This window comes from Capsicum annuum, chromosome 3 (assembly GCF_002878395.1).
Source record: "Capsicum annuum cultivar UCD-10X-F1 chromosome 3, UCD10Xv1.1, whole genome shotgun sequence".
Lineage (NCBI taxonomy): Eukaryota > Viridiplantae > Streptophyta > Magnoliopsida > Solanales > Solanaceae > Capsicum > Capsicum annuum.
Window position 1 is genome coordinate 117,722,664 of NC_061113.1, and position 12,400 is coordinate 117,735,063.

A 12,400-nucleotide genomic window follows, 5' to 3' on the forward strand; every position below is an offset into this window, starting at 1 on the left:
TCTTTTTATGTTACACCATAGGTTTAGAGACATTAGTTCCAGATCAAAAGTAGATTCCAGTCTCAGCAGTTAGAATAGAAGCGAGTCCTCATCCTTGAAGACATAATTATTTCTCCACTATTTCATTGATTAGTTATTAGTTGGAGTTAGTTGGGGATATGTCCCATCAATTTCTTATTTAGATTATTCATACAGTAGAGGCTTTCAAACTAGATGTAGACTATTATGTTTCAGACTTCAGTGTTTACAGTTTTATTTTGGGTATTGTACTACCCCACGATGTTATCTCATCCATGTTATGTTCAGTATTGAACCTTATGGCTTTTCAATGCATATTTCTACATTATTCAGTATTTTATTCAGTGTACAGCTATAGATATAAGTCATGGGTTATCTTATGGTTCTTCGAGGTCATGAGCATTGTGTAGCATTCTAGTTCAGCAAATCGGGGTGTTACACTTACCTAATCACAAAATTTAAAATTTACTTCTAAAAAGAAAAAAATACTGGGTTCAAGGGGCTCCTACGTGGAAAGGAACCAAAAAGAACAACCACGGGGTGGGTGAAGTATGCACCTACTAGGCTGACCCAAACAACTAAAAGCTAAAAAGAGAACATAGTTTTTTGTATTTTTTTCAAATTTACCCAAAAAATAGAAAAACAACTAAGACTCAAGACCCTACAACAGCACTTCACCCAAAATAATGGGAATTTTCCTATCCCACAATTAGAAACCTACTTTGTCCCCAAAGTATACTCAAAAGTAGAGATAAAAATATTTCTTCAGGCCAATAGGCCTAGGTTGTAGTATCTTCATACATAACAAGGTCTATGGACACCATACCTAGTTTTCATCGTGCTCCTTACCTCAAGTTTTTGGTACTCAGATTTCCCATCAACCTATGACTCAACAAAAATGAAAACTACATGAAATAAAAACTAAAATACTGAAAATAAACCAACCTTAACTTGGGTTGCCTCTAGAGCAATTCCTAATTTAATGTCATAGCATGACCCACATTAACTCATATATTTTCCTTCATCCTTGTTACATCCTGGGTTTTAGCCATAGCAAAATTTCCTAGAATTCCTGTTGTTTGGACCCAATACAACTCTAGGGTATGAGCTGTATGATGGGGTACAAGTAGTATAGTTCTGTCGTATGCTGACCAGTGTTAGTTGGTGGGATGGTTTTCATTAATGGAATGGTTATGACTTTGGTGTATGATTCGTAGGTCTTGGTACGAGTCGTATCAGGGACTCGTATAGCGGGTAGTGTTTAATCCTCCTGGTATTTCATTCTGCCAGGGATACGGGTAATGGGTATGGATCACATGCTATGGTTATGACTTGGTTGGATAAGTCATATACTGGATATTATTTGATCCAAAGTTTAAGGCTTGGATACAAAAAATGGATACCAACCATATAGGAGGGTATGACACATAAGGGTCAGTCATATCCCTGGGATGGGATTTTCGTTCAACTTAAGTGGGGGTATTCTAGACATTTCCTTTCTTACCCTAATTAGAACCCATGGCTTCTAATACACTTAGGATGTTATTTACCCTATTATTCTATTCATTAACACTTAGAAACTATTTCAAAACACTCCATAATTCTTTCAAGAACTTTTGGGGCAAGAAAGCTAGGGTTTCAACTAAGGGATTGCTTTTAGGCTTGCTTTGGTGATTTTCTTCCATTTCTTTGGTTTAAAGCATAGTTCTCTTCCCTCAATGTAATTTCAATTAAAGGCATGGTTTATATGATTGATTTCATGGTTTTACTGTTTCAAATTATGGTTTTCAACTATTATTTTGGGTTTTGATATTGAATGCTTGGTTATGATTTCCTATGATTTTAATTATGCTTTTATATACATTAATGATGGTTTTGGACAATTTGATTGCATGGTAATGGTTTAATGGTCTTTGAATTTGGTTTTAGTTATATTATGCCCCCAAGGTATTTGATAAAATTCTTATAAAAATATGTTCATTACACTGACTTTTTTTAATGGGACTCTTGCATGTTTTAAACTGGAAAAAGGATTTATGCATGGCTTAAATAGTTTGAAAAGGCTAAAGTTTAAATGGTTATGCTTGTGGAGAACATAGAAGTTTCCAAAGTGGATTTAATATAGTATATGGAATGGTACCTAAGGTCCCTTAAACCTAAATATTTTGGCTATGGATATTACTTGCAAGTAAGGGGTGGTATGCCAATACCACCAATATTGGCCTTCATTAATAAATGGTAAATGAATTGTTTGGACATGGTTTTAATTGGGCATTAATGATGGGGTGTGTAGCTAAGCTGTAGAAGGTGGCGGTCCCGGGGGGGACCAAAATAAAAAATTCATATTTGTCGATATGAGGGGTCTTGATGACTATGTGTGTGTGTCACATTTTATATTGGGGGTTGTACTAGTCATCCTATGGGGTATTCCCTGCTTGTGTGGATACACGTACTGATGCCCTTTTAGCAGGGGGAGCTGAACACATATCGCCCATGGGTGGCTAGGATGACCAAGCTACACAACCTAGGTAAAAGTATTAAATGTATGCTAAACCCGGTTCCCTTTCCCATCACTTATATATATGTATGGTTGTATGCATTATGGATGGTTTTACTTGGTTTTATAACTGTCATTATTTTATCCTTACCCTGAGTTTTATGCTAGCGGTCATTTACTAACCCATCTACTGCCGGCTGTATATCCACGCTATGCAGGAATCGGCCGTTCAAATCCTCCGACATAGTGATTGACTTGGGGACAACATTTGGACTGAAGTGGTGAGCTTCCATCATTTTATAAGGCATAATTTCGTGTTATAGATATTATTAAATGTTTTGACTTTATTTTGGATATTGGTTTTGGCCATGGTTGGGGCCATGTCCCAACCAGATATTTTTACTCTTTTGGTTAGAGGTTTTGTGGTACTTTTAGGGGTTGGTATGGGCGGGATCGGTGTTGGTGTCGGCCTTGGAATTAGACTAAGTTGGGAGGATAGCATCATCGGACATAATTTCTTACTGTTCAATCTTATTACATTTTGGGATTGATTATCATATTATGTTTGGGTATTCCCTTTGGTTTATGGTCTATGGTTTGGTTTAGTATGGTTGGGCGGATGGTGTGGTACAATAGGACTCAATTGGGTACACCACGATCGTTACCCTATCCCAGAGTTTTCATGAGAGAATTTGCTCGATCTTGTTATATGCTCTAACTCCAGCTCATCTAAGGCTGCATGAGGTGGTTGGGTTAGGTAAAGGAGGCGATCACCGGTCCTGGTTGGACTCGGGATACCCATTATGTCTAGTCCTTAGTTCGAGTCATGAAAATCCTCTTCCTACTTATTAGAGGACATCTTCTCACTCATTTCTGACCTCTTGTATGTGTTGACCTCACAAAAGCCTTTTTAGGCGTATCAATCATCATAACTTTTGGTATTGGTGTCTTGGGAAGCTCAATGAAAAAAGTTTGAAGAGGTCTTTTGTGGATTGGGATCTACCACCCTGTACCCATCTATTTCCATCACTATAATCATGTATAAATCTTTGTAATAGGATAGTGTGTTAAGTAGTTTGTAAACCTTGAAGACCACCTCTTCATTATCCAACCTTATTGTGAGAGTGCCCTGTCTCAAATCTATCAATGCTCTTTTCATTACAAAGAATAGATGTCCTATGATAATCAGCATCCTATAATCTGCCTTATAACCCAAAACAATAAAGTCAGTAGGTATAATAAACTTACAACCTTGATGAGAACGTCCTCGATGATTCCTTCAGGGTCGACTATAGTCTGGTCAACCATTTGGAGTGGCACAGAGCACGGTCGTGGCTTCCCCAAATCAAAGGATTTAAACATTAATAGGGCCATCAAATTAATACTTTCCGTAAATTACTTAGTCCATGGACGACCTCACTACTACCAATCTAAATAGGGAGAGTAAAACTTCCAGGGTCCTTAAGCTTTCTGAGCATTTTTTTCATCACCATAAAGCTACACTCCTCAGTGAGTTCTACTATCTCAATATCGTGCAGCTTAATTTTATTAGTTACTATGTCCTTTAAGCACTTAGTGTATTTGGGCATTCCCTGCAAAACATATAAAAAGAGAAAGGTTAATGTGAAGCTCTCTGAACGTGTCAAATAACTTCTTGAAACATACATCCTCTTTTGCTTTTCTCAGCCTCTGTGGAAATAGTGGTGGTCTCTCATTCTCAACAACATTTGTTTTTGGGTACTCAGGCTTCCCCGAATAATCAACAACTTTGTCTACAACCTATTAAGGAATCAACTCTGCATCTACCTCCTTATTTGTCTTTTGAGGTCTGGATGTTAACTCTTTACCACCCATCAATGTGATTTCCATTATTGTTTAGGAGGTTCATTGTCACTTGGCAAACCATCTTAAGTACTGGTATTTTGTGCCTACTGTTGTTGCCCCACTGATGTTCCAACTGCTTCTGAAGTACTTGCTGATTTTTGAGTTCAGTAGCCATCTATTCTTGGGTCGCCATGATCTTCCTTAACATTTCCTCGATGTTACTAGCCTGTGTGTTTTGATGCTACTGATATTGTTGATTATTTTTCCATGAATAATTTGGTGCCTGAGTCTACCACTTTTGGTTGTAGGCATTACCATAATTTGGCTTTAAGCATTGCCCATAAAATTGACTGACTCAGGAGTTGCACCATACATATCAAAAGAGTGTCAACTATTGCCACAAACCTCACACCATGCCGGAGTCTGCAACACCACATTCACATGAATCTGAGACTATTGCACACCCAAATTGCTGAATTCTGTTGTCATTTGGTTCTGTAAAGCTGATAGTTAGGCAGCTAAGGCTGTAATACTGTCAACATCAATCATGCATGCAACCTTTTTCATTGATCCTTTTGAGGCATCACCATGCCAATCCAGATTTTCTTGTCCAATTTGGTTCAACAAGGTGTATAGCTCATCACATGTCTTTTCCAATGCTTGACCACTTGCACCTAACAAAGGTGTGAGTTAGTACCTCATTAGACTGTTGATGATGTGGACATTCACAAAGAAGAGCTATAAACCTCTTCCAAGCATGATACAAGTTTTCATCTACCCTTTATTTGAAGCTTAAAATCTCACTGCAAAATCTTGAAGTCTTGCCAGATAAAAAGAAGTGGATGAGAAACTTTTGGGCTAAGTCATCCTAAGTTATGATTAAACCTGCTGGCTCAACGTTTAACTACTTTTTTGCTTCTCCCAATAGTGAAAAGAGGAAAAGTGTCAGCCTTACATAGTCAATTGACACACCAGTAGGGTTAAATATGTCACTAATCTCTAATGAGTTCTACAAGTGGTCTTGTGGATTTTCATGTGAAAGTTTAGTAAACTATCCACTGCTAAACAAATGCTGCACCATGTTTTGTTTTAGTTCAAATCTACTTCCAGGAACTGGTTTTTGAATGGTGAAGGTCAGATTAGCTGCAAGTAGGATTGCCACTTTGCGAACATTCCTACGGGCTGGTGGATCCCAAGCCATGGGAGTAGGAATATCTTGTTCTTCTTTGATTTGTGGGATACGGTAGAAAAGGACTGCTTTTTTCCTCCTTTGGTGTAAGCATTTTTTGGCTCATGGTTGGGTTCAACCAACTCCCTATCCCTTGCCAGCTTAATATTTTGTTAACCTATGCCTGCAAATTCAAAACCAAGACTAAGTGAAAAGCCAAATAAATCTAAAAAGTAAAACTAAAACTAAAGTGTTTCCAAATTAGAAGTCCCCGGCAACGACTCCAAAAACTTATTGCGTCCATGCGCACACAAGTGTACGTGGTCCGACCAAGTAGTAAAGTGGCCTTTTTCAAGCCAAGTATCGATCCCACAGGAACTTGTGATGAAAAATATATGAATCTAGTTCACTATAAAGATTAAAAAGTGCTCAAATAACCAAAAGATTTTGGAAAGTTAAAACTAAATGTAACTATAGACAATGCAAAAAAGGTAAAGGTTCTTGGACAATAAATGGGAAAGCCCATGGTTAAGGCTCTGCGAACAATCATACTATTCTATTGAATGTCATTGGTTAAGTTAATTATCTTAGTTTTTGATTCATGGGGTTGATATTATGATTATGATTATGATCTTTCTAGCCTCTACTCACCTATTTAACTTAGACCCACAACTACATCATTGAGCAGGGATGTGAGAAATAAGTTAAATACATTCATATTTCATTCCATAAGTGAACCAAATAGGCCACATAGATATATTTCTATCCTAAATGCAAATTATGACTTTATTCTGTACAAGATTACAATCCTATTCTATTTATCCCACGTTCTATCCTCTTGTTCCTTCTTTTGGGCTCACAGGATAACAATGGATGTATATTAAAGGTATCTAATGCTTAAAATAGTAATAACAAGTGTAATTAAACAACCAAATATTATAAATAATCAAAACCAAATCAATTCATAACAAGAGTAATCATGTTCTTGGCCTTAACCACGGAAAATGGTGTTTAGCCATTCATGTATATAACTGTAATCGCAATGATTGAATACATTTTAAAATACATAAAAACCAAAATAATGGAATAAAAATCCTAATTTAGGTGTTATACATCCTCCCTCAAAGTTTCAAGGTCATCCAAGGTGTGTAACATAATGTTTAAGGGTCCTATTTATAGGAGGATACAAGCTACCGATTTGAACTTATCAACATGCCACGGACTTTATCGCAGTGCCTAGGGTATTTGGTAGGAAAATATTATGGTTAAACATTATAATTGGTCATTTAGGATTTACCGAAGTGCATATCATGGACCCTAATTCCGTGTCTATGGTCCGTCGCACACCAATGACCCCAAAACATCCATTTTTTGTCAAGTCTTATCCCGTGCGTTTGTCCATCCATTTAAAGCCTGGTGGTGATGTTTCCACTTGATTTAAAACTTTTGTATAACTAATACATCATAATTATAAACTCATCAAGAATCCTATAGAACCAAACACCAAGAATTAGAGCTCAAAGCCACATAAATCCAAGGCGATGAACTAGAAACTAAAGCTAAGAACTAGTTTTGTCCTTCTGATCTTTAACTTAGTGTTTTGTCTCTTGGATTTTTTAATTGAACCTTAAATACTATAAACAAGTTATTCCACACATAATTATACAATCATACCCTTAGTAACTCATTACACAAATTATAATCTATCGAGATCAACTAAAACAACACATAGCTCAAACTAGTAACACTAGTTTTCTCGTCTAAACTCTAAGTGACCAAACTTATTCCAAACTTGTTTGAAACACACCTTGAACATTATAATAAAATTATTTAACACATATTCTAAATTATATCATTAAAAATATATTAAGCACATAAAAAGTCCTCAAAATAAGTCTAAATACACCTGGATAACTACATCGACCTGTATAAATCTCCCTCAGATTAGAGTGACTTATAAACCCCCCTCAGACTAGAGTGGCTTCGTAATGGGATAAGCATTTATAGGTGTGATATAGGGAAATTTCATAATGAGATTTGTTTTTGGAAAATTCAAACTTATCTTGATAACATCAAAGGAATCATAGCACAGCTGGAGGAAGTTACTTGCAAGCATATTTATTGAGAAGTAAACTTTGTAGTCGATTCTCTATCTAAAATTAGTCACAATTTGATACTTCTCAACACTACTTCACCTTCCAGCAGTTACCTGAAGAAACAAGAGGACATTTCATTCTTGACAAACTTGGTATGATTAATTTTAGAAGAAGAAGGATAAAGAGAATCAAAGAGCCACTGTGAAGTTCTATGATTTTGTACTAGATGACTGGTTTCGCCTTCATTCTTTCCTTTTTTTTCTTGGCTTATTTATGATATGCTATTTTATGATCTTTTTATATGAGTTTCTTTCTTTATTTTGTAATGGAAGAGTCTCCCTTATTTATGCTTTCCTAGATTATATTATACTGAGAGGAGTCCTCTCTTCTAGGTACTTAGATCTAGGTTTCATTTCTAGTATCAGGGATAAGTCGACCAACCTTAGTAGGCTAGTTAACTTTAAACCACCATAGGATCGGAGGTAAGTTCTATGTACCCCTCCTTGTATTTTTTTAATTTATTTATGATAAGTCTTAGGGGTGTGTGGCTCAACCCCTGACCACCAAGGGAGGTGAGAGCCCCGGGTAAGGTCCGTTTCTCAAAAAAAAATCTCATTATGAGATTGCCCTTTATCACATCTATCAATGCTTATCCCATTACTAAGAATGGACGTCCTAGAATGATTAGTACCTTGCTATCTGCATTATAATCCAAAATAATAAAATCAACAAGAATTAAAAACTTACCAACCTTTATGAGCGCGTCTTGATTTATTTCTTTGGTCCTAGTTGTAGTCCTATCCACCAATTAGATCACAATAGATCACGAAAATAGTTTACCCATACCGAGAGTTTCAATCATTGATAAGGGCATCAAATTGATACTTCCCCCCAAATTACTCTAGGCATGAACCACTTCACCATCACAAATCTATATGGGTGGGGTGAAGCTACCTGGGTCCTTAAGCTTCTTGGGTATCTTTTTCATTACCATAGAGTAGCACTCCTCTGTCAATTCTATCATCTCAATATTTTTCAGCTTTACCTTGTTAGTCACCACATCCTTTAAGTACTTGGCATACTTGGGAATTTCTTACAAAATATCTAAAAGAGGCAAATTAATGTGAAATTCTCTGAATGTGTCAAAGAAATACTTGAAACAAGCATCCTCTTTGGCCTTTTTTAGCCATTAAGGGAACTGTGGTGGTAGTCTTTCCTACACCTGCTCAACAACCTTTTCTTTTGGGTACTCATACTTCCCCGAATTATCAACAACTTTGACTGCAACCTATTGTGGAACCAATTCTACGTCTGCCACCTTATTTTTCTTTGGAGATATATCATTAAGCTCTTTAACACATCTCAAGGTGATTGTCATGACTTGTTTCAGATTTTCAGTATCACTTGGCAAACCACCTTGAGGCCTGGTATTTTGTACCCATGCTACTTTCCCCAATTTTTGCTCTTACTTTTACCCAACCTCTTGTTGATTTTTTATTTCAGCAGCCATTTCTCTTTCTTGGACAGGATCATCTTTAAAGTCTCCTCAATATTACTGGCCTGTGTGTTATGCTGCTGCTATTGGTTGTTACCCCAAGGATATATTTGTTGAGTTTGTCACTTGTGGTTGTAGGCATTACCATAATTTACCTTTTGTGTATGGGCCATAAAGTTTATAGACTCCGAATTTACACCATACACATCTACATAGTGGTCACTATTGCCATATCTATCACACCAACTTGAGGTCTACTGCACTGCATTGAGTTGATCCTGAGTTTGATTCACACCTAATTTGCTGAATTAGGCCATCATCTAATTCTGTATGGCTGACAATTGAGTGACTTAGGTAGTGATACTACCAACTTCTATCATCCCTGCAGCCTTTTTCACTGAGCTTTTGGACCTGTCGCCATGCTAGTCTGAATTTTCTTGAGCAATATAGTTTAAAAAGGTATTAAACTCATCATAAATATTTTCCAACCCCTTACCACTTATAGCTGAGTCTAGCAAAATTTTTCTGTTATGGTCAAGAGCTTCAACAAAGGTGTGAGCTAATACCTCATTAGACTTTTGATGATGTGGACAAGCCCAAAAAAAGACTTGAATCTCTCCCAAGAATGATAAAGATTCTCCTACATCTTTTAATTGAAGCTCAAAATCACACTACATAGTCTCTCAGTCTTGCCAGATGGAAGGAAATAAATGAGGAAATTCTCAGCTAAGACAACACATGTTGTGATTGAACTTGCCGGCTTTGTGTTTAACCACTTATTTGCTTCCCCCTAAAGTAAGAAGGTGAAAAACGTTAATTTCACATAATTAGTGGATACTCTGGTTGGGATGAATTCATCACTAATTTTTAATAAGTTATGTACATGAACATGTGGATCTTCAGGTGAAAGCTCGGTGAACTGACCACTATTGTGCAAAAGTTGCACCATTTTCGACTTTAGCTCAAATCTACCTCCAGTAGCTAGTATGTGAATAACTGAGGTCACATTAATTGCAAGTGGGATTAACACTTCATGAACTATCCCGTGGGCTGTGATCCTCAGCATAGGAGAATATCTTGTTCCATATGAATTTGTGAGATACGGTAGAGAAGGACTGCTTCTCTTCTCTGTTGGTGAAAGCATTGCTCGAGGTCTGGTTCAACTAACTTCCTATCCCTTGCCAGCTTACTAGTCTACTAAACCTATGCCTATAAATTAAGAATCAAAGATCAAGTGAATAGTACCAAATAAATCAAAAAGTCAAACTAAAACTAAAGCAGTTGCCAAATTTCAAGTCCCTGGCGACAATGCCAAAATCTTGTTGCACCCAAGCGCACACACAAGTGTACGTGGTCCACCTAAGTAATATAATGGAATTATTAAAAGTCAAGTAGCAATACCATAGGTACTAGTGTTAAGAAAATATTGAATTCTAGTTCAACGATTAAGATTAAATTAGTGCAAATGTAACCACAAGAGTTTGAAAGCCATAACTAATTGTAAACTAAAATAATGTGGTAAAGTAAATTGCTTGGGAAATCAACAGGGAGAAACCCAGAGTTAAGGAAATATGAACAATCATATTACGTTATAGGGTACAAAGGTATATTCCTATCCTACATGTAAATAATAACTCCATTCAATTAGAAGATTATACTCCTATTCAACTTATCCCACGTTTCATCTTCTTGTTCCTCCTACCGGGTTCTCAAGATGATTATGAATGTATTCTAAGGATCAAGAATCCTTAAAAATATTTATAAAACGGATTGAAAAACAACCAAAAATGATAAAAACAAATCCACAACCAAATCAATTCATAATAATAATACTCATGTTCTTGGCCTAAACCCCGAAAAAGGGTGTTTAGCCACTCATGGATGTAACAATTATAACAATATATGAATACATGATAAAATCCATAAAAAAACTAAATTAATGGAATAAAAACCCTAAATTAAGTGTTATATAGCCTCCCTTAAAGTCACAAGGTCGTCCAAGGTGTGAAACATAACAACTAACTGTCCTATTTATACTTGGACACACGATGCCGATTTTGACATAGGGGCGTGCCACACCATTATCGTGGTACCTATGGACCGTGGAATGTACTAATCTGTGTGAGATAATGGAATTATTTATTTATGATGATAATAATGGCATATCACGACCATAATGTGGTTCCTAAGGTCCGTGGCATTCCAATGACTCCGAAACGTCCATTTTGGGTCAAGTTTTGTCCCAAGTGTTTTTCCATCCTTTCCAAGCCTTGTGGTGATTTTATGCTTTATTTATAGATTTTGTATCATCCATATATCATAATTATCAACTCACCAATAATAATATATCATCAAACACCACATATTAGATCTCAAAACAACATACAATCCAAGACGATGAACTAGTAACTTAAGCTAAGAGTACTAACTTTGTCTTTTTGAGAAAAATGTTGTCTTTATGGTTTCTCATCAGTAAGAGTCACTCAAAGTGTTAGACCCCAAATATTTTATAATTTTATTTTAATACCTCCTTCGTATTTAGATGTGATTTTGTGTTCAATTGTGATAAAAAAAATGATCACAGGACCATTATAAAGTGTTTGAAACTTTTTAGAACGTGTTTGGGGTCATTTTGGGATCCCACACAAGTGAGGGACTACGATAAGAGCGTGCCACGCTCTGGGCATACTGTGATAAGGGCATGCCATGCCTAAGGGTGTATAAATTCCAATTTCATTTTTTTGAGTTTGGATTGAGGGCTTTTTGGTCTTTCACCTATTAAATGACTTTCAAATCATATTATACGCAAAACCTACCCTCATAACACATTTTAAATGATACCTCTTCTCGCAAAACACTTACGAACACAAAAGAGGAGTTTCTTTTTCAAAATTCAATCTTTCAAGTTTACAATTCGAGTATCCCTCACGTAATTCAATAAGTACAGGTATGTGGGATTTGAACAGAGATATTGTTTCATCCTTGTGCCCAAAAGTTTTATTTTTAATTGAATTTTAAGAAATTAATTTACTAGGGTTTACACCCACTTTTCTTATGCTTTAAGATTATGATGTTTCTACATGAATTAAGTCTTATTTAGCATAAAATTTTATGTTTACTTATGTTTTCATCGATGAATGTGATCTTGTGCATTGAGTTTGATATCTTGACATGGTTTTCTATGAGTTGGTAAATGATTACAACTTTGAGCGTTATGTATTCTGTTTACAAGAAGTTCAAGATTATTAGTCAAGTTTCAAAGTATTACAACATAATTTAAGTTTCAATTTTGATCTTATGAT